At 36.9% G+C, this 24,034-nt stretch overlaps 1 protein-coding gene across 2 annotated transcripts in view; it reads left to right on the top strand.

Moving 5' to 3' along the window:
• Positions 1–4,886: 4,886 nt before the first annotated feature.
• Positions 4,887–24,034, top strand: part of EPS8 (epidermal growth factor receptor pathway substrate 8) — a 182,212-nt gene continuing 163,064 nt past the window's right edge. For both annotated transcript variants that reach the window (XM_032347430.1, XM_032347429.1), the window contains exon 1: positions 4,887–5,169. The gene's annotated coding sequence lies outside the window, so the exon portion shown is untranslated. The remainder of the gene's footprint in view (positions 5,170–24,034) is intronic.

Genomic DNA, 24,034 nt, shown 5'->3' with positions numbered 1-24,034 from the left:
GTGAACTCCAGTCAGTGTTATGCCACCAAGAGTTATCTAGGCTGTCGAACATACCTCCTGTTTCCTCATGTTCCCCATTATAGAGTATTTCATGATCTGGATATATCAAAATTTATTTCTCTTTCATTCACTTAAATTTTCATTGTTGATTTCTTCTTCTTCTTCTTCTTTTTTTTTTTTAAGATTTTATTTACTTGAGAGAGAGAGTAAGAGAGAACATGAGAGGGGAGAAGGTCAAAGGGAGAAGCAGACTCCCCATGGAGCTGGGAACCCAATGTGGGACTCAATCCTTGGACTCCAGGGTCATGACCTGAGCTGAAGGCTGTCACTTAACCAACTGAGCCACCCAGGTGCCCTTGATTTCTTCTTTGATCCATGAGTTATGTAGAAATCTATTTTAAAATCCCCTTTATTTAAGTTACTCTTTAGAAATTAAAATATACTGTTACTTGAATTTTAAGTTAAACTTAAATCTTTAAAAAAATTAGCCTATTTCTAAATCTATTGGAAGATTTTAGTAGAGATTACAGGATCTAAATCAGTGATCAACAAACCCAGTCTCCAACCTGTTTTTCTACACTACTGAACTAAGAATGGTTGGCATATTTTAAGAGGTTGAAAAACACAGAAGAAGGATAATAGTTTGAAGCAGGTGAAAATTACATAAAATTCAAACTCAGGGGGCACCTGGATGGCTCAGTTGGTTAAGCTATTGATTTGATTTTGACTCAGGTCACTATCTTGGGGTGGTTAAGATTGAGCACCAAGTCTGGCTCTATTCTCAACACAGTCTATTTGTCTCTCTCCCTCTGCTCCTGTTCCCCCACCCGCTCTTCTACATGCTTTATCTCAAATAAATAAATAAATAAATAAATATTATTTTAAAAAATTCAGATTTAGTGCACCTAAATGAAGTTTTATTGGAAAACTCAGTCATGGTCATTCACTTAATTAATGACTATCCTTGCTCCTGCAGGAAGATAGGTGAATTGCATAAGCGTATTTTCTATGGCAGCTTTCATGCTACAGTAGCAGAGTTGAATAGTTGCAACAGAGACCTGCAAAGTCAATGTACTTACTGTCTAGCCCTTTACAGGAAAAGTTTTTCAACCCCTGGTCTAGATAACACAAATTCTTTGAAATGTATTAAGTATGATGGTTAATTTATGTAAATATTTCTTTTCTTTTCTTTTTTTAAGATTTATTTATTTGAGAGTGTGTGTCTGCATATGGGGGAGTGGGGAAGGGACAGAGGGAGAAGAAGAGAATCCCAAGTGGACTCCCTCTGGAGCACAGAGCCCAACAAGGGGCTGGATATCATGGCCCTGAGACCACCCCAGCAGAAACCAAGATTTGGAAACTTGACTGACTGAACCACCCAGGTGCCCCAATTTTTTGGAAATATTTCTAATAGATTTGATGAGAATGTCCATTCTTTAAATGTTATATATCTATAACTATCTATATACATGGAATTATGAATAATTTATCAACAAGTGAGAGGCTGTTGAAATAACCCCCCATAATGATGGATTCATCAATTTCTCCTTATAGATTTATCATTCAGTGGAAACCCTGTCCGTCTCCAATAATATTTTTTTATCTGAAGTCCACTGTGTGTGGTATCAATATAGCTACACCAATCTTCTTTTCAATGTCTTATACCTGATATAGTGTATGTTTTTAGTTCCTAGAGCATCAAAACAATAACAATAGAAACATTAAAGATCACTGGTTACAGATCAGCATGCCAAATATAATAACAACAATGAAAAAGTTGTAAGTATTGCAAGGATTACCAAAATGACACACAGAGATATGAAATGAGCAAATGCTGTTGGAAAAAGGTACTGATAGACTTGCTGGATGCAAGATTGCCACAGACCTTTAATTTGTAAAAAACAAAACAAAACAAAAAAAGCAAACACCCACCCAGTATCTTTGAAATGTAATAAAGTGAAATGCAGTAAAGCAGGTGATGCCTGTATACCTTTTTTCATTTATCCACAGATATGTTTTGCATTATTTGTTTTTAAGACTGCCCATAAAGCTGCACACAGCAGTCCCTAAATGATATTCAGGGGTTAGATTGGGGGACTGGAATGGGGAGGGTATTTGAAGAATATATTTGACTTTTCAGTACTTTAGATATAGCACCTAGTGTTCAGATTACATACATTCAGCCTCTATAATTTCTTCACATTTTCTGTGTCTAGCTTTTATACCCAGCTGTAGACTTAATCTGTTCTTCAAGTTTTGTAACTTCACTCCACATCTGAAAGACCCTATTAATTCCATACTTCTTCATTCTGTCCTGCATTATTTTCAATGTGTATTCCAACATTATTACATGAGATTTTTAGAAAGGGGAAACTTGTATATGGTGGCACTATAAGCAGGCAAATTTGCCCATTTTTCAGCAAAAGTATAAAAGAGATTATTAACACTGGTTCTAAACCCTTAGAAAAAGTAATAGGGATCATTGATGCCAGAATGGGTTATTTTGAAAATGGATCCTGTTTAACTAGCTTTGGATTTTTTTCTTCCTTTCTTTAATAGATACTTGGACTGGTATATTTAGGGATGCTAGAGGCAGTGAATTTTCAGTTCAGTAAAGTATTTAGGAAACCATTCATGAAATTATGGTTATAGTATGATTGTATGAACTAAAGTGCTTGATCTCGAAAAGTGTTTGTTCATAAATTATTATTAACTTGGAGATTATTTTTGGTGGTGGGCTACAAGACTCTTTTCTAAACCTGTTTTATATAACTTTATTAGACTTCAGTGGAAAGAAAGGAGCCATGTTCATTATTCATTAACTTTACAGATACCATAAGTTAAAAGTGATCACTAATAAGATTTTAAAATCTGAAATTCTGTCTTAAAACAAACAAGATGAAATTTAATATGTATTAAAGGCAAAAATTGCGTTTAAACGTGTAGAATTATAGAAACATAGACTATGTAAGGTGGAAGCTATGGTTTAATTATAGTCCATGTAAAATAGACTTGGATATTTTATTCAACTCTAAGTAATATGTTTGCTAAAAGAAAAACCTAACACAAGTTTGGGATGCCTTATTGACAGGGTATGCTTGGATCAAGGGGCTATTGATCACTTTGTAACAAAGTTCTTGGCCCACTATATTTGCATGTTGTGTTCTCCTTGAGTGCATGATTTAAGAAGGAAAAGGAAAAGCTGAAGGAAATGCAAAGCAGGGTAAAAATTGTGGTTATGAGGGCTCACCATTCCGTTTGACAAGTAAAAGGGTCTAAAAATTTTGAAAAATATTACCAATTCTGATAGTTACTTAAATAGTTCGTTTCAAATATTTCAAGGCTTGCGATGGCTATAAAGAGTGAGATTAATTCCTAGGGGTCAGAATCAGCAGAGTGGTGCTCAGGGAAGTTGAATTGATGTTTACAAAGCAAATGTTTATGGATCTTCTAAGCAGAGCTGGGTTTTAATTCTGGCATCAGTATTGGTTGTGGCAAAAGAGATGCTACTTCTGAGAAATACCCTGTTGACTATGAATAATAAGGCCTATCTCATTTTAAGGATTAGAAATAATATATAAAAATCACGTAGGTAAAAATTGAATAATCATGATTATATATAAGAATAAATATAAAGGGGCGCCTGGGTGGCTTAGTGGGTTGGGCCTCTGCCTTCGGCTCAGGTCATGGTCTCAGGGTCCTGGGATCGAGCCCCGCATTGGGCTTTCTGCTCAGCAGGGAGCCTGCTTCCTCCTCTCTCTCTGCCTGCCTCTCTGCCTACTTGTGATCTCTGTCTGTCAAATAAATAAATAAATCTTAAAAAAAAAAGAATAAATATAAAGATTTCCAACATAACAAAAGTTTAAGTGGATGATGGTATGATGGAAATACTGCAGAGATGATTTCTACTTAAGATAGGGGACTGGACCTAAGTTCTATTTGAACGTTTAGCATAATGGTTTTAATTTCCACCTTAGTGTGAAAACTTGCTTTCCCCGGACTTCGTGTCCTTTTCCTTATCTCACAAAGCAAGCATGTCCACTGTTTTAACCAAGTTTATCTTTGTTGATTTCTGAGAGTCACTTGCCTTTAAAGAAGTTGGAACAGGAAAGGGGGCGTAGCTATGACAAATGTTTTAAGACGAAGACTACTACAGGGCTTCTCATTTAGTGGCTCAGTGAGCTACTCAAGGAGGAGGCAACGATTAGGAGGTTTAAGTTGGGAGAGGAATTAAGTGAAAAAAGTCTCCACTTCAAACCACATCAGGCTCTCGGCAAGAACTACGTGAAGAATGGGATCTAAGGCAGGCTTGCGAAGCGGGTCTGGGCTTGCTGGCTGGAGCTAAGGACCGCATGGAGGCCCTTGGGTGCCACCAGTTGATGGCATGGATTGAAACAAAAAAGCGCAGAGAGACAAAAGGGGGAAAATAGGCGGCAGGACCGTGAGAAGGAAGACGAAGGGTCGTTGGGCGCGGCGAGCTTTGTGCCCAGGAGCTGTGCTCCAGGTCCCGGGGCGCTGTAACTGGGCGCTCCCATGGCCAGGGGCATTAACCTTGCCCGGGGGTGAACCTTTCCACATGCTCTGCTCCCCTTCGCGCGTCTCCCAGCTGCTAGTCGGTCCTGCTAGGGCACTTCTCGAAACCTGTCCGTAACTAGGAACCCTGGCCCGACTTTGATGGCCTTGATAACTTAGCCCGGCGCCCTGACCTCTTTTCTCCCGCTCCACTCCCACCCACTCGGCCCCACCGCCGGGTTCGCCTGCAGCGCTGGGGTCGACCAGATACTCCGCGGCTCGGCTGCCGCCAAGACCCGGAGAGTGGAGCCAGCTCCGGCCGCGCCGGGGGCGCGCGCGCGCGTTCTCGCTCGCTGCTAGCAGGGGTAGTGGGCATGCGCGGCGCGCGGCTGGCTTTGGCGGCGAGCGGGTGAGCGGGCGGGCAGCTCCAGACTTCACAGGCGGCGGCGGGCGCGGCGGTCTTGCCCAGCGCGAGACCGGCGCTGTGCTCGCCCGGGAGATCGCTGCTCTCCAGCCGGGCGCCGACCGCCGCTTTGAGGCTCGCGGGGGGATTGGAAGGGCGTGGTCCCGGTCGGGGGCTTTCTCCCGGCCGCCGCCTGCCTCGTCCCGCCTCGAGGCGCCTCCGGGGAAAGCCACGGCCCCGAGGGCGGATCCGAGGTAAGAGCCCCTCGGGCGAAAGGCGCCGGCCGGGGGTCCAGCTGTTGGAACTCCGACTGGATTTTTAAAAATCCGCCTTTGTGTGCTCGGGTGGAGCGGTGCCAGGCGCCGCGTCCGCTTCCATTGACTTTGACTGCTTTCAACTGGTGTCGGGAGCCAGGTGTGCCGGGGCGCCGCTGCGGAGCGCGCCGGTGCGCCCGGCCGTGGAGCGCCGCCGAGCCGGTGCCGACCTTCGGCCGCCCGCCGCCCCGCGCCGCCCGCGGAGCCCGAGGCTCCGGGAGGGGCGGGCAGAGAAGATCCTCAGTGTCCTTGTAATATTTCCTGGTAACCTGAGCTTCCGCACCTCTACACCTGCGCCTGTCTGGCCCGTGGGGCGACTACGAGAGCGGTGTTCTCACGGCGTCTTGGAGGCTCGGGGTTTCGAGAGCTACCCTCCCCACGCTCAGATGGAGGGGGTCTTTGCAGATGGAGAGTTTGGGGGCAAGGTCCCACCGTCGCATACCCTCTCAAATTAAGAGAGCTTGTTTTTGAACAGTTGTCACTCCTGATTCCTGTTGACTTTCCGTTCTTAGTTTGTTCCACTTTAATCCCCATTCTACTTTTGGAAGATGGCCTTTCTGGTGTCTTTGTCAACTAACGCCTTTGGAGTTGACTTCTCCGCGTATGAAGAGCCGGTTCGCTTCTCCTGTGGTCACTCTTCTTTCTTTTCGAGGATTATCTGTGTGCAGAATTCTTTGCGCGGATCGTTCTCTTCCTTGGCATTGTTTCTCAAATCCTTCTTTTCCCGTAGACCCATAGTACTGCTGGAATCTCTTTGGGGGTAGGACGCCTGTGGTATTAGGATTTGAAAACCATAGACGTCTAGGGCCGTAGAGCATTAAGAATTGGAATTCTCCTTTACAAAACGTATTTTAACGAAAGGCATTACTGCATTTCTTTTGAAGATTTCATTTTTTTTTTTTTTGTCTCATAAGAGGAATAGTAATATTTTAAGAGTTCAGATAAAACTTGGTTTCAGATGCATAGGAACAACTTGATTTTGGCTTTCTTATTCTTTTGCGGGATAGGAGAATTAGGATTCCCAGACAGCAAACTAGTTGTGTTGTGTGTTGCTTCTAATTTATTTGTACCGAGAGGATACTATTCTGAAGGGACTTGGGTTTTGCAAAGGGTACACTTCATGTAGATCGTGTAGACATTGAAATTAAAGTCAGTGTCATCCTGTCTCATAGATTTCCAGTTTGGAATCGGAGTTCTTCAGATAGATTGTTACAGTTCTTAAGTTGCTAGTGTCAAAAAATTTTGGTCATGGGTTCACACTTTGACTTATAATTAGAAAAATAATGCGCTTTATACAATTGCCACTAAAGGGTATCACAAATGTAATAACATTTTATAGAAAGCCTTTAGTGCAGAATTCATAGATTAAAGCTTTTTAAAATTCCACAAGTCATTCAATCCACAGCAGAAAAAAGAAAAAAAAGAGAAAACTTTTAATCCCACCATTCTGAAATAACCACTGTTCACAATATTTGGTACCTTCTCTTTGAAATCTTTTTTCTTCCCACTTTCCAATGCCATTGAATATCAGTAAGTAGTAGTTTTCAGCCTTTTATTAATGATGGGACCATACTTGAAGTTGAATTTGGGGTGATTCTTCAGCGTGGTTTATTCTGGATTGTTTTCTATCAGGAGTCTAATGTCTAATTTTGAACCCTTTGCTTGTTTCAGGTCAAATGAAAATATTGCCTTTTGTTTTCATTTCTGATTTTTTCCTCTTTTCAATTTTTTACCTACGCTGATACTTTTCAGTTATTAATCCTTTTCCATGCTATAACATAGATTTTGTATTTTTGCTTTCAGTTTTTATTTGATAGACCCCAAATCCTAGACCCTTCCTTTTCTTGAGCTATGCTGCATACATGTTCACTCACTGCTTTTTATTTTTCTGCTGACTCTTCTGTTTTCTTCATTTACCCATTTTAATTCTGCAGGAGCTCACTTAAACCATGGTTTGTATAGGAGAATATGGTATCCACAATAAAAGATGATAGTTTTTCTCAAGGTCACTCGTTAAATGCTTAAAGTTTTAATGGGTGAGTATTTTAGCACTGATTTCATTTATGTAAAATTTAAGTTAGCTTTGGTGAGTTGTATTAAACAGATTTGGATCATCACAAAAACAACCTAAGTTAATGATAGGTTATAAACTTTCAGACATCTGCAATGGTATGTAAGGGGAAAAGTGGAATTTTAGTTAAAGTGCTTTAGCTATAGTACATCCCTGCTGGGAATTACTGCATGAAATTGTTTGCAGCTGTTAGTGATTGAAAATATTTTCTTAAGGAAAATTCTGTAACAACATAGTTGTCAACATTTTAACTTTAATGTATGCAGGAAAGGTGCTCGGTGTTTCAGTACAGCTTCTGCAGTGTTTTCTAAAGATTTTATTTTTATTTATTTATTTGACAGAGAGAGGGATCACAAGTAGGCAGAGAGGCCTGGGGGTGGGGGGTTGTGTGGAGCAGGCTCCCTGCTGAGCCAAGAGCTGGACGGGATGCCATGTGGGGCTTGATCCTCAGGACCCTGAGATCATGACCTGAGCCAAAAGCAGAGGCTTAACCCACTGAGCCACCCAGGCACCCCTCTGCAGTGTTTTCTAGATATATTCTTAGATAATATTTAAAAAAATATATTTTCCTTTTAGACTAGTTTTAGATTTACAGAAAAATTATAAAGATAGGGCAGTGACTTCTTATATACTATGTTACCCAATTTCCTCTCTTATTACATCTTACATTAGTATTTGTGATAATTAATGAAGCAGTATTGGAAAAAAAACAATGAAGCAGTATTGGTATGTCATCACTAACTGAGATTCACACTTTATTTAGCTTTCCTCAGTGTTTATCGGATGTCCTTTTTCTGTTTCAGGACTCTACTGTCTTAGATACCATATTACACTTTAGTTGTCATGTCTCCTTATGGTCCTTTTGGCTGTGACAGCTTGGTAGACCTTGTTTTTGATGACCTTCACGGTTGTGAGGAATATTGATGAGATATTGGGTAGAATGACCTTCTACTGAAATTAGTGTGACTTTGTTGCCGTGATCAGACTGGACTTGTAGTTTTTCGAAAGGAAGATCACAGAAGTAAAATGCTGTTTTTATTACATCATATAAAAGGTACGAGCTATCAGCATGACTTATCACTGTTGATAATGATCTTGATCGCCTGCCCGAGTTAGTGTTTGGTAGGTTTCTACCCTGAAAAGTTACTCTTCTTTTTATGCTGTACTTTTAGAAGAAAGTCATCTTGCACAGCACACATTTAAGGAGTGAATAGTTTTACTTTTCCTCCCTGAGGGTGGGGTATCTATATAAATTATTTAGAATTCTTCTGCACGGCAGATTTTTCTTTTCTCTCCATTTGTGTATTTACTCAGTCATTTACTTATATTGGTCTGTAGTCATGGATATACATTATATACTTTTGGTTATAATCCAGTACTACTTTATTTTGTTGCTCAAGTTGTTTCAGCTCTGGCCATTGGGAGCTCCTTCAGTTGGCTCTTGTGTCCCTTTGACATGTCTCCATCAATGTGAGGGTTTTTTTTTTGTTTGTTAATAATTTCCTTACTTTCTGACATTAAAAGATGTTCCAGGCTCATTTTTTATATTTCCATTACCTGTCCCAGTCCCAGAATCAGCCAGAAAGAATCTGTTTAATCTTCTTGGGAAATAGTATTAGAAGCCCAGATTTGGGTGCTGAGTTCTTGTTGCTGCTGGGGTGTCATTGCCTCTAGATCCTCTTATCTATAGAGCAGGAAACATATGTTTGTATGCAAAACCTGTATATACACCTATCTATACATATTTCTCTACATAATCATATGTATCCATGTTAAGGGAAATATGAGTTCATATGGATATCTACAACCTTACCTACCCTATTACCACTTGTGTCATTCTGGCCTTCTCTTGTTTATCTGTAAACTCATTCCAACCATGAAAAGAAACCTGGCTCTCACCACCCGTCATCCATTTACTTAATTGTCAATCCTTTTATATACTTATACCAGTATTGAAATTGCTAACTTGTGCTCTCTTTACAGAGAGTGGGAAACAACTTTATCAACTAGAGTACAGTTCTTATGTACAGTTTCTTTTGCTTTTAGTTTAGATTCCATTCCTTTTCCCCCATCCCACTTAGTGAGATAGTTGCACGCATTAATAATAGTGTCAGATCCTTTTGTCACAATTTTTGTTCCATCCTGGGATCCTTCTAACCTTCTAAATGATTTTTTAAAAGTTCGCATACACTGAAGTTCTCTCTTTGTCCTATAAAGTTCTCTGGGTTTTGAAAAATGTATCATTTCATGTATCCTTTATTATAGTATCAAAGTATCATACATTAAAAAAAAAAACCCTGTGCTTCATTTATCACTCCCTTAATCCCCCCTCTCCTCTGTCCCCCCTCCCCCCACAATCACTGATGATTTTTTTTTTAAATGGTCCCTATAGTTTTGCCTTTTCCAGACATCATATAATGGGAATCATGCAGCCTTGTCAGACTGGCTTCTTTCACTTATGGATATGCATTTAAGGTTCGTTATGTCTTCTTGTGATTTGATAGCTCATTTCTTTTTATTACTTGGTAATTTTCCAATTTATGGGTGTTATCACAGTTTGTGTATCTATTCATTTATCGATGGACATCTTTGTTACTTCCAGTTTTGTGCAACTATAAACAAAGCTGCTACAAATATTCATGCGCAAGTTTTTGCGTAGACTAAAAGATTTCACATTATTTGGGTAAATACCTAGGAACATGATTGCTGGATCATATGATAAGATTGTTGTTAGCTTTATATGATTTTGCCAAACTGTTTTCCAGAGTGCCTGTGCCATTTTCATTCCCATCAACAATTAACGCAAGCTCCTGTTTCTTCTCCTTGTCAATTTTGGATATTGTCATTTTTATGGATTTTATGTATTCTAGTAGGTATAATAATATCTCATTGTTGCTTTAATTTGCCATTCCTTAATGACATTTAGTGTTAAACATCTTTTCATATGCTGTTGTATTCTGTATATTTTCCTTGGGGAGTTATCTGTTCTGAACTTTTGCCCATTTGTTAATAGGGTTGTCAGTTTTCTTATTGTTTTAAGAATTCTTTGTATCTTTTTCATATCATCATTTTATCAGATATGTATTTTGCTGATATCTTCTTCTATTCTGGCTTTTCTTTTTATTCTCTTAACAGTGTCTTTTCAGGGCAAATGTTTTTAATTTTAATGAAATCCAACTTGTCAATTTTATGGATAAATTTTTGGTGTTGCAGTTTTAAAAACTCATTGCCAAATTCAAGGCTATCTAGATTTTATCCTTTTTTTTTTTTTTAGGAGTATAATTTTACTTTTAGGTCTTTGACCCATTTTTAGTTAATTTTTATGAAAAGTGTAAAGTCTGTGTCTAGATTCTCTTTTTTCAGTTGTACCAGTACCAAGTAAATGAAATTTTTAAGTCAACTAGATTATAAATTGGGATTAGGATTGAAAAGAAAGTGTTTTTATTTGATTTTTAAAAGCCTTCTGCAAAATTGCTTAAAGAAAACAGTTGAGAAGTGACTCGGAACCTAAAATGTAGTAATACGTATAGACTGTGTGTTGAGATTTGTTCCTGGCATTTGTGGAAGATGGAATTTTTTTTTTAAATAAAAGATTTTATTTGTTTTTTATTTAAAAAATATTGTATTTATTTATTTGATAGCACAAGGAGGAGGGAGAGGGAGAAGCAGGCTCCCCACTAAGCAGGGAGCCTGATGCTGGGCTCTGTCCCAGGACCCTGAGATCATGACGTGAGCCAAAGGCAAATAGACAGTTAACCGATGAGCCACCAGGTGCCCAGAAGATGGAATTGTTAATACAGAGTGATATCTATCAATTCTTTCAGATCTAGACATAAGAAATAATTATTAAGGTTTTCTATTTCACAAAGAGTATCCGAAATAAGGGTATTGCAAGGTGTATGCTGAGAAGAGGCAGATGATATATTTACCATCTAGAAACTTGATATATAACTCTATGGTCTTGACTCTTATCCCATGCCACTCTTCTTGCCAGAAAGAAGTAGCTTTTTTAAAAAGTACCTTTCTTTTGATATGTCAGTAACACAGTTAATGACATTGGGACCATAATTTTTAATATTGTTATGCTATAGATAGAACCATTAGCTTCCAAAAAGAATCTGGTGAGATTTGACATAGTGAAAGTAGCAGCTTTGGTGTGGCAGGTGTTACATACGTTATCTTTTTAAACTCTTACAAAAGCTCTTTAAGGCAGTTTTCCTTTTTGCATATTACAGGTAAGAAATGTGTTCAGAAAGATAAAGTGACTTGTCGGTGATCCATATAGAGAGAAAGAGACAGAGTTTGGATGGGAACTTTGATCTTTTTGATTCCAAAACTTTCCAGTTGGTTGTGTGATCTCTCATAAAAGAAAAAGGGCAAGGATAGTTAGTATCATATGTCCTTGATTTTATTCTTTTCTTTAAAATTTGTACATGTCTTGGGACGCCTGGGTGGCTCAGTTGGTTAAGCACCTGCCTTCGGCTCAGGTCATGATCCCAGCGTCCTGGGATCGAGTCCCACATCGGGCTCCTTGTTCGGCAGGGAGCCAGCTTCTCCCTCTGCCTCTGCCTGCCATTCTGTCTGCCTGTGCTTGCTTTCTACCCCCACCCCGATAAATAAATACAATCTTTAAAAAAAAAAAAAAAGAAAAAAAAAGAAAATTTGTACATGTCTTAAATGACTACTGGGTGAAATGAGAATGGCTCAAAAATTTTGTTTTTGAGATACATGGAGGTTCTTTTAACCTTTTTCTTTTTTTCTTGTTGTCTGATCTGCATCTTAGTGGCTCAGAGGTGTGAATTATTGGAAAATGGTTATAAAGAACGAAGTTCCTTTAAAGAGAGGAACTTGGGTGCCTGGGTGGCTCACTTGGTTGAGCAACTGCTTTTGGCTCAGGTCATGATCCTGGAGTGCTGGGATGGAGTCCTGCTTCAGGCTTCCAGCTCCGCGGGGAGTCTGCTTCTCTCTCTGACTTTGTCCCCTCTCATGCTCTCTCTCTCTCAAATAAATAAATAAAATCTTAAAAAAAAATAATAAAAAAGAGAGGAACTTGTGGGGCTTAGGAAAAATAAAACGCATAATAGTAAAAGTAGCTAATTGTTTATACCTTTCCCCCACTAAATTGTAAGTTTCTTGAGGGCAGGGAACTAAACTCAGTTATCTTTAAGCACAGCTTAAATGTGTCATATATGTCGTATATGATACACACAAAATGTTTTCTGAAAGAAATAAGCACTTACTAGCATACTCTTTATGGAAGAACATTTAGAAGGGGAAGGATTTTCCTCCCAGAGTAAGTTGAACATTGTTACCTTTCATTTATTCATTCATTCATCATTTATTGAGCATTTCTGGAGTATCTGTTCTGTGCCAGACCCTGGGAATACAAAGATGGATGAGACAGGATCTCTGCTTTCTGTCTTCAGGGAACCCAGAGAATGGGACAATCATTTTAATAGAGTATAGAACTCATGAATGTATGCATTAAATGAACAAGCAAGCAAGCAATGGACTTTGAAATCAGAAAGACTTTATCTGCCTTAGTTTTCTTATCTAGGAAGTGGAAACAATAATAGTACCTATTTGACACAGTTGTTGGGGGTAGGTTAAATGAACAAAAATTATATTTATATCTCATCACATAGACAAAAGGAGAGGCCCACTGTGGCTGAGGAATCAGAAAAATCTTTACTGAAGAATGTGACATTTGGGTTTTGTAGAATGAATTTTTGAGGCCAAGAATAAGAGTATGAGGAGGGACTCTGGGGCATTCCAGGCAGAAAGATGAATATGTTTGATTTGAAGAATGGTAGACATGACAGGAGTAATGGGAAATTCTGCACATTCTCACAGAGCCTATAGGGATATTAGAAAGAACTGAATAATCAGTTATTTTTCATTTTTGTAGTAACAATGCAATACAGTATTCATTGCATCATAATAGGAGAGGATAAAGATCCCAAACCTGGTTGTTGTTGTTTTTTTTTTTAAAGATTTTATTTACTTATTTGACAGACGGAGATCACAAGTAGGCAGAGAAGCAGGCAGAGAGAGAGGAGGAAACAGGCTCCAAGCTGAGCAGAGAGCCTGATGCGGGACTCGATCCCAGGACCCTGGGATCATGACCTGAGCCGAAGGCGGAGGCTTTAACCCACTGAGCCACCCAGGCGCCCTCCAAACCTGTTTTAATTGCATGAATCTCCTCTTCTAATCCTATGACTTTCTAAATATAGTCCTTTATATAGTAGATAAATTCTTGTTTTTTGTTTTTTGTTTTCCCCCAGTCCTATGATACTCAAGTGATTTTTATTAAGAAAGAGGACTTGTGTGTTTTGGGGTAAAATCAGAGGTTCTGTCTCAAGCCATGCTTATATTTAGTAGCATAGCAATATTAGAAATGTAACATCCTATAAAGGCACCATCTAGTCCGGTTTGAGCCAATCCAGAATTCTAAGAGCCATGAATGGTTTCTGAATAGAACCTGAACATAATACTTAGCAATATACTAAAATAATTTGTTAATTGTATGAATTATGTGCTTGTTGGGGGTTAGAGTTCTACAGCTGAAAAATCATGTTTTTAATATAAGGGGAGAAGAGAAAAAGGAAAGACAAAATAGAAAATAAATGAGAAAATAGAAAATAAAGAGAGTGGTGAAAGTCCAGAACCAGACTATTTCACAGTTACATTTTACCAAACATTTAAAGAAGAGTTAATACCTATCCTTCTCAAACTGTTCCAAAAAGTTTTAAGAGGAAGAAGTGTTTCCAAATACGTTCTCTAAGTTCAGCATTAGTCTGATATGAAAACCTGATAAAGACACTACAAAAAAAGAAAATTACAGACCAGTATCCCTGATGAACATAAATGCAGAAATCCTCAACAAAATATTAGCAATCCGAATTTGATAATACATTGAAAGGATCCTATACCGGGATTTATTCTGGGGATTCAAAGATATTTCAATATCTGCAAATTAGTCAGTGTGACAAACCACATTAACAAAATGAAGAGTAAGAATTAACGTGATCAACTCATTAGAAGCAGTAAAAGCATTTGACAAAATTCAATGTACATTTATGATAAACACTTTATTAGGAGGGAACATACCTCAACCTTATGAAGACCCTATATGACAGACTCACAGCTAACATGATACCGAACTTTGGAAAAACTGAAACCGTTTCTTCTAAGATCAGGAATAAGACAAGGTTGCCTATTTTCACCACTTTTATTCAACATAGTACTGGAAGTCTGGCCACAATGTTCAGACAAGAAAATTGGAAAAGAAGAAGTAAAATTCACTATTTGTAGATAGCATGCTGCTATACTTACTATATATGGAAAAACCCAAAGACTCGATAAAAAAACTTAGAACTAATAAACAAGTTCAGTAAGATTGCAGGATACAAAATCAATAGACAAAAACTAGTTCGATTTCCATATACTAACATCAAGCTGTCTGAAAAGGAAACGAGAAAAGCAATTCCATTTACAATAGCAACAAAAAGAACAAAGTACTTAGTAATGAACTAAGGAGGTGAACGACTTGTATAATGAAAACTACAAAGCACTGATAAAAGAAGTTAAACAAACAAATGGAAGGACATCCCATATTCATGGATTAGAAGATTAATGCCCATTAAATGTCCATACCACTCAAAGCAATCTTAAGATTCACTGCAGTTCTCATCAAAACACCAATAGCATTTTCCACAGAACTAGAAGAAATAAATCTTAAAATTTGTATGGATCCGCAATAGATCCTTAATGACCAAAGCAACTTTGAGAAAGAACAAAGCTGAAGGTATCACATTCCCTGATTTCAAACTGTACTGCAAAGCTGTCATACTCAAGTAGTGTGGTATTAGCACAAAAAGAGACCAGTGGAACAGAAAAGACAGCGCAGAAATCAACCCACACTCATATGGTCAATCTATAACAAAGGAGGCAAGGATATATAGTTGGGAAAAGACAGTCTCTTCAGTAGGTGGTGTTGGAAAAATTGGACAGCTACCTGCAAAAGAATGAAACTGGACTATCTTTTTATACCATATGCAAAAATAAACTCAAAATGGACTAAAGAGCTAAATGTAAGATCTGAAACTATAAAACTCTTAAAAGAGAACCTAGGCGGTAAGCTCTTGGACCTCAGTCGGAGCAACATTTTTTTTGGATTTGTCTCTTCTCAAGGAAGGGCAACAAAAGCAAAAATAAACAGGTGGTACCACATCAAACTACAAAGCTTTTGCATAGTAAAGGAAACCAATAAAATGGAAAGGCAACCTACTGAATGGAAGGGATATTTGCAAATGCTATGTTCAATAAAGGCTTAATATCCAAAAATATAAAGAACTTAGTACAATTCAACCCTGGGTGCCTGGGTGGGTCAGTCTGTTAAAAACCTGCCTTCAGCTCAGGTCATGATCCCGGGGTCCTGGGATTGAGCTCTGAATCAGGCTCCTTGCTCAGTGGGAAGTCTCCTTCTCCCTCTGCTCCCTCCCACCCCCGACACCTGGCCCCTGGCTCATGCATGCTATCTCTCTCTGTCTCTCAAGTAAATAAAGTGTTTTTTAAAAAAATACAACTCAACAGCAGAACCCCCCCCCCCCCAAATCCAAATAAATAAAGGACAGAGGACCTGTATAGACATTTTTCCAAAGTAGACAAGACATGTGTCCAACAGACACATGAAACAATGCTCTACATCATCACTCATAGACTCATCATCAGGGAAATGCAAATTAAAACCACAGTAAGGTATCACTTCACACCTGTCAGATGGCTGGTATCAAAAAGATAAAAAGTAATAAATGTTGGCAAAGATGTGGAGAAAAGGGAATCAATCCTCAAACACTGTGGAAGGAATTTAAATTAGTTCAGCAACTATGGAAAAACAGTATGGAGCTTCCTAAAATAATTAAAAATAGAAATACATTATGATCAAGGAATTCTATTTTATTTGAAGAAAATGAAAACATGAGTATGTACTCATATGTTCTTTGCAGCTTTGCTTACAGTAGCCAAGATATGGAAGCAACCTAAGTGGCTGTCAATAGATGAATGATGAACGAATAAAGATGATACAGTGCGCGCGCGCGCGCGCACACACACACACACACACACACACAGGAATATTAATCAGCCATAAAAAAGAATGAAATCTTGACACTTGTGTCATTGTGGATAGACCTAAAGGATATTCTATAAGTGATATAAAGCAGAGAAAGACAAATACTGTATGGTTTCCCTTAAATGTGGAATCTAGAGAACAAAGGAACAAACAAAACAGAAACAGTCTCCTAAGTACAGAAAACAAACTGGTGGTTGCCAGAGGGGCGTATGTAATGGGAGTATGGGCAAAAAGATGAAGGGGATTAAGAGGTATAAATTTCTAGTTATAAAAGAAGTCATGAGGATAAAAGGTACAGCATAGGAAATAGTAATATTGTAATAACTGGATATGGTAATGAATGGTAACTAGGCTTACTGTGGTGATTATTTCATAATGTATGTAAATATTGAATCACTATGTTATATACCTGAAACTAATAAAATATTGTATATCAGCTATTCTTGGACAATAACCAAAAAAGTTAAAAAAAAAAAAGGGAAAACACATTTTTTAAATCCCTCTTAAAGGCTATTGATATGAATTTCATTTTATTTAGAAAGTCTTTGATTAGCACCACTAAAATGTTATATTTCTTTTAGAATATTACTATTAGAATATTATTCCTTATTCTAGAAATACACGTGTATTATTGGTATATTATTTATTTAGAAATACATGTGTATTATTGGTATATTATTTATTTGCTTAGTGCAACAATAGAATGTTTCTAGTTCTGAAATATAAAGTTTGTGATCATTAAACACTGTAAAATTTTTTGCTGATTATAGTTTTTGTAATATTTTGTAATATTGTAATTGTTTCTATTTTTCACTAGAAAATAAAATATTTTAAAAGTGCAAGTAGTGAGGGGCGCCTGGGTGGCTCAGCGGGTTAAGCCGCTGCCTTCGGCTCAGGTCATGATCTCAGGGTCCTGGGATCGAGTCCCATATCGGGCTCTCTGCTCAGCAGGGAGCCTGCTTCCCTCTCTCTCTCTCTCTCTGCCTGCCTCTCTCTCTGTCAAATAAATAAATAAAATCTTTAAAAGTGCAAGTAGTGAAACAAATCTGTAAAGAAAAGTATATGTGAAATTTGTCGTTGAAGTCCTTGAATACAATGTTTAGTCTTCTATAATAATTTTGACATTTGAAGTTAATGCTATCTTTAGACATGAACATACAGTAAGGTGATTTTGAATATGTTGACTTTTAAATTTGAAGAAAGATATACTTGTGATGTTAGAGAATATGCATTTAGCTTTGATAAACGGAGGAAAATAGAACATTACTATATATCTGTATAGTTGCCCCCCTTCCTCCAATAGCATGCTGCTCAGCTTGTGTTTGTACGTATGTGTGTAGGTAGTTTCCAATTTCCTTTCCAGCGTATTTTCAAAACTTTAACTGTTAAATGACCAACCATATATTGGGATTTTAAAATATTACTTTTTAATATAGAAAAAATATTGATTAGAAACCCTATCTTTAGGTTCAGTTGTTTATTTTAGCATGTTTATCTTCGCTCTTAAAACTTGTGGTGTATAATCTTGTTTTTCAGGACTGTATACCACAACTCGTGTTATTTATTTATTTATTTTTATATCTCAGGATCATTTTAGTCAAGAGAAGACATTAATTTTATTGGTAGTAATTTTATTTCATTCTTTTTTGGGGCCTTGTTCGGTTCCGAATAGTTTAAAAGCAACAGAATTCTTTCTGTGATAAAAATCTAGTCATTGGGACAAGTCTTGTAGCGTTTTTCACATGATGCTCATGCATGTAAAGGTGGGGAATCAATATGTATGTCTAAAGAATTTATATGAAAGAGGTATGGTTAATTATTGAGGAAAGGAGCCCTCTAAAGATTTTAAATAGATTTACATTAATTCACAGATTTATTTAATGTTTCATCTCTTTTATTTTTAAAGACTTTATTTATTTTGTATGAGAGAGCACAGGCAGGGGGTAGGGCAGGGAAGGCGGGGTCAGAGAGGGACAAGCAGACTGTGCTGAGTGAGGAACCCTGTGTAGGGCTTCATCTAATGACCCTGAGATCCTGACCTGAATGGAAGTCAGGAGTTGGGTGCTTAATGGCTGAGCCACCCAGGTACCCCTCATCTCTTCGATTTTTAAATGACCGATCCATGATAGCCAAGCTTAAATAATAATGTGTAAAGAATAATAAAACAAAATTGTGTAAAAAATTAAAACCTCATTTAAATTTAGGAATGATCAGTTCTATATTGTTTGTATATTGGTATATTTGCTATCTTTGTAGAATTACAGAATGTTCAAAGCTTCAACTTTTCTTTTCATATTATTTAATTTTTTTTAAATGTTTCTTATCCATATAATTGAAACAAAAAGTTTTAGCACCATTTATTATAAGATCTATGCGCTTGGCCGTGTTTCACATATTTCAAAGCTATCTTAAGACTCATTACCTTCTATGGTCTCATGAAGAAAATAGTCATAAAGATTCTGAAGCAGGTAAATGACCATGTGGGTTTTTCCCTTGATAGGCCTTCTCCATCTTGCTTCTCTCATCCTTGTTTTACCCCATCCTCTAGCCCCAGTGTCTGATAGCTTTTTTTTTTTTTCAGTCCTCAGATGACTTAGTTGAAACATGTATCTTTCATTACTTTGCTATCTTTCCAGTTACTGCTGTAACTTTTTCTCACTGCCTGGTGAGATCTCAGTCATGGAGACTGAAGTCTGAATAAAAGGGGGCATTCATGGCGGTTATGACAGTGAAGGTTAAGTTTAGGCTGCTAGAGAGTTTGAAACAAAGGAGTGATTCAAGGCCTCATCACCTTCATCTTATTTGGGTAGTAAATAGATTATTTTGGAAGTAGTAAGTCTCATTATAAAGATAATGAAATCCTGTCCAGACTGAATACATTAACAGTGATTAACTTCAGCTGCAATACATTTTAACACCAGTTTTTATAGTAATTAGGGAAGACCCACTATGGTTTTGTTTGTATATTAGAATATATGCTACTGGCTTTCCCCTCTTTCCCTCTCTCTCTCTCTTTCTTTCTTTTTCTTTTTTTCTTCCTTTTTTACATTTTGTTTTGTAGGAGCTCCTTAACACCGTAGGGAATTTTAGAATTTGAGTTCAAATATATCTCAAGTAAAGTCATATAATATAAAAAATAATTTTACAATGGAATACTCCATGGCTTTCTAAAGAGTCTTGGAACTGGAATAAAAGTCTCTGTCTTACCTCCAAGACTTCCTGCCCTTCACCTACATCTGTTACTAGTAGTTATTTCTTTTTTCTCACTCTGCCATGTAGTTAATGGAAATAATTGAAGTATAAATTTGGGAGATATTTATTATAGAATAGAAGACCTGACAATAGGGGATAACTTAACCTAATGGTACTAGTTATATTTTGTTTTGTATTTGTGGTTTTTAAAAGTACTTATATGATCAAACTGAAAGAAAGATTCCATACTAATGGATCAAGTAGTAAAATGATTGGGAAAACTAGTGATGGTAGTATCTGATCATAGAGATAGTTTGGTGTGACAAAAGTAGAAACACTAAAATTTCACAGGAACATATAAACCATTTTGACCATCACTTTGCTGTTGATCAGCTGCATCTGGGGAAACTCTGTTTATATATATATTGTAACAATGTATTATGTAATAGAAATATATATTAAATATTTACTCAAACACAAAATAAAAGACAGACATTCTTAATATTGCAAGATTTGACAGCTAGAGCTTTTAGCTAGCATTGATTCTGTTAGACTAATGTGGACATTAATTGGATCTTAGACATTAGGTGTAACAAATGCTTGCTCTGTGTGGAGGCTGATGTAGTTACATATTCTTGAGAGAACGGACATGAATGTGAGGGAAAGCTTTTTAGATTAGGTAGCTGATCCAAGCCTGCTGAGTTTTTCTTTTTTTCCAATGGAGGACAAGAGCCTATAGATTTTTGCAAGGGATTGATTTGAGAACATAGCTTAATTTTTAAGGTCAAAGAAACTAATTCAGCTCAGAGTGTTTTTGGTTTTGTTTCTGAAAGAACTTCTAAAAACTTCTAGCTGTGATCTTTCAGCTTCCTATTCCTCCCTCTCTAATTACTCTTAGCAAGGTTTTGCTGTCAACCCTAGCAATCATTGGGAAGGATAATACTGGGGTGAAATTTCTTTTTCTTTTTCTTTTTTTTTTTGAAATTTCTTTTAAAAGAAAATTGTGCAAGAAGAACGTGTACACAAATGAATACTTAATACAACAAAATGCATTTGGAACTGTCCTTTGTATGTGATGGTGAGTTTTGTTTGTTGTACTGGTGATAGAGCTTGTTTGATCCATTTCTACTTTCTCTGGCAATTCTTCTTGTGATATGTATATATGAGTTAGTTATATGAGATTAGGGATTTGGCTAAACTGTTAGCAGAGTCATTGGTTTAATTCAACTCACTTTAATTTCTTCATCTAATAGTCTTGGACATAGACAGCTTTATTTAATAGAAAATAGCTTGTTTCAGTTAGTGGAATTTATATGTCAATAAAGAAGTAAAAAAAAAAGGAAATACTAAGTAAACGCCTATTAAGTGTTAGATGTATTACTAAATAATAAAGATGCTGCAATTGAGACAGCAGATAAGATTTATATCCTTACTGAATTTACAGATGTCAGAAGCCTAAATTAAAAGAACCATAAAAACTTAAGCAATCAGATTCTAGGTAAATGGTAAAAATATGGAAAATAATAACTTTTCTCACCTTCTCTTCCTCCTCCTTTCTAACTTCTAAGAGAGTGAAGATAGTCATATTTTGTATTATAATTTTTACATGTAGTGATATTGTAGATTTATAAGTACTTTGAAATTATGAGTCATTTTACAATAATTCCACTACAGTAAGATTTATTTATGAAGAGCTTTGGTAAAAATTATAATACAACAGTACTCCCTTTGAAAGATACTCAGCAGTTAAGGTTAATTTAAGATCAGATCAGACAAGCATGGTTTGTGTTATTTTTATAGACACTATTCAATATTTTGTTCTTGGAAATTTTTAGGAATGAAGAAATTGTTATTTGTAAAATGAAGTCATGCTGAAGACTTAAGGCTGGTTGTAAAGTGTTAATCTTTGGAGAAGGGGAAATATTTCTTATCTTGAATTTGGAATGTGGGTAACTTTATGAAGCAACTGTATGCTGTATGAAGCAACATTGCCTTTGTATTTTACTTACAAGAGAAAAATGTATACTCCTTTAGTGGAGCAAAGCACTTTCTGACACACCTCTCAAATTACACACCATTGAAATGATCCCCACAATGTGTTTGGCTCATGTGGTTCTAGTTAGCTACTAAGAATGAAAGATTCATAACGATCTATTTCAAAAAACATCTTTATTTGCATTGCAAAGAGCTTAATTGTTTGGAAACAGGATCAAGAATTTCTTTCAAGTTGTAAGTTGGCATGTATAGGTTGGGCCATGATTGGCATTGAACTTTAAAAGAGAGAATTTCTGTGCAAAGAAGGTTCTCAATAAATATTTATCGAAGCACTGATTGCTATGTTGACTGTAGAAGGATAAAAGTGCCTGAGTTTTCCCACATTGTTAGTGATGTGAACCAAATCTTTTTGTAGCTATTATAGAAAGTCCTGATAACCTTTCCCTTATCTTGCCTTTTGGGCAGTGTATAAGAGAATCCCAGGGAGGAGGAAGTCATACAAACTTGCCAGACAGATGATTGGAGTCCCGGTGGCAAGCTTTTGACCTAATTTTCCAAGCTCTGTCCATGCAACTGTAGAATTATGGCTATATGCTGTTATCTTGAATAACACTAGGTTTGTATACAAGTTTGGGGGTTGGGAAGAGAAGGAAGTAGGAATAGATATATAAATCTCTCTCTCTAGTTTTGCCAGATCCCATAACATAGAAGCCCTTTTGTTAAAAAAGAAAACTTAATTCATTATTTCCTCATTTTAGTTATTCCTTCTTCTATAGGTCTCAAAAAAATAATTAATAGAGGATCTTGTTTGTTTTTTTAAAGATTGATGGCATACTCAGTTATTTTTGAAGTTTATTTTGAACACTTTTTTTTTTTTAAGAAAAATGTAGTATGAGAGTGTGTTGGTTGGTTAAAGATGGAATTGTTTCTATGTTTTTCTTGTGCAGTAGATTAGGAGGTGCATTTCTGGTAGCAGTTCCCTGATGGTCCCAAGATGATAAGACTGTTTTCCTCTCATTAAGCAAATATTTATGAGTACATGTAGTTATTATGTTTAGTAAAATTACATAAGATTTCCAATCTTTGTTATAAGTTTTACAAATTGCTACTACAAAAATGAGAATTTTAGACACCAGTATGAGGTAATTTTATTAGGTCATACACTGCTTTCTGCTTGCCATCTTGCCTCTATAATGTTAGCTAGACATGGATGAGATCTTTCTTTTTCTCCTGGTATGGATATAGTTCATGTCATATGCTATTTTGAAATACGTTGAACCAGCTGGGATGATGAAAGTGACACAGACTTATGTCAACTGGACCTACATAAATCACCCTATTTTTTTCTAGTAAGTACTGAGAATACTTATTTACTTCTTTGACATCTCTCCCCACGCCCAACACTTTCTGACTTCTCTCTAACATCTCTTGAAGGGGCCAGTAAACCCAGTACTAAAATAGTCTATGCATCTCCCTTTACCAGGTAACTGGTCCCATACATATCTTTAATACCCAATTGCATCAAAATATCTCCTTCATTTTCCTTTCTTCGATGGGGGGAGGTGATTGAATTTCTTTGATCCTCAGGATTTTCTTCTGATTTCAACTTGACTTAAACCAAATTGTGATAAGAGAATCATTATTAATCAAAATTAATAACATTGGAATATAATTTTAATAATTTAGACCTCTGTCTCTTGTAGAAAGTATTATGGAATCAATTTAAAATGTTATTCTTCTCTGTCTTACGTGTATTTGTCTATGTCAGACTCTTTATATTGTAAGCTCCTAGAGTCCATGTGTCTCTTAATTCTCTTGATGTGATGTTATGCATGTTTGAAAGTTATTTTCTTAATGCCCTCTTTCTGCTGTCTTATTTCTGTCTTGTTCTCAGGTGAGATTCCTGAGGAGAACCTTATTACCTGTTGTTTCCTCTTCCTCACTCTTCCTGCAGTTGTCTACCCACTGTAGTCTAGTGCCTGAGCTCATTATACCTCTAGGTCATTTGTAGTCTTGTAAAAATCCATGCCAAAAGGCAAATGTTTAGTTTTTATCTTGATTTTGCTGTAGCATTTGCTGCAAGCTCTTAGAGGACATGGGCTGTGTTTTGTTCACTATTGTATTTTTTATTGCTTAGAATTTGTACTACTTTGTAGATTGTCCATTTACTGAATGAAGGTATGCTCGTAATGATCACTTTTTTCTTTCAAAGAATGTTGTCTTCTTTTGGCTTTCATGGTGCTTTGCAGTTCTTTTCTGCTTTACATCCTACCTCTCTTTTGTTACTTATTTGCACTTAGATGTTCCTTCAGAATCTCTACTTCTAGGAGTATAATATGTAACTAAAAGTTACTGGGAGAGTTGCGAAGTGGTAATCTCAAGAAAATTGTAACTCCATCTGTTGATAGCAGAGA

This window comes from Mustela erminea, chromosome 6 (genome assembly GCF_009829155.1).
Source record: "Mustela erminea isolate mMusErm1 chromosome 6, mMusErm1.Pri, whole genome shotgun sequence".
Taxonomy (NCBI): domain Eukaryota; kingdom Metazoa; phylum Chordata; class Mammalia; order Carnivora; family Mustelidae; genus Mustela; species Mustela erminea.
The sequence above is the reverse complement of the archived record's forward strand: the minus strand, read 5'-3'. Positions and strand labels throughout refer to the sequence as shown.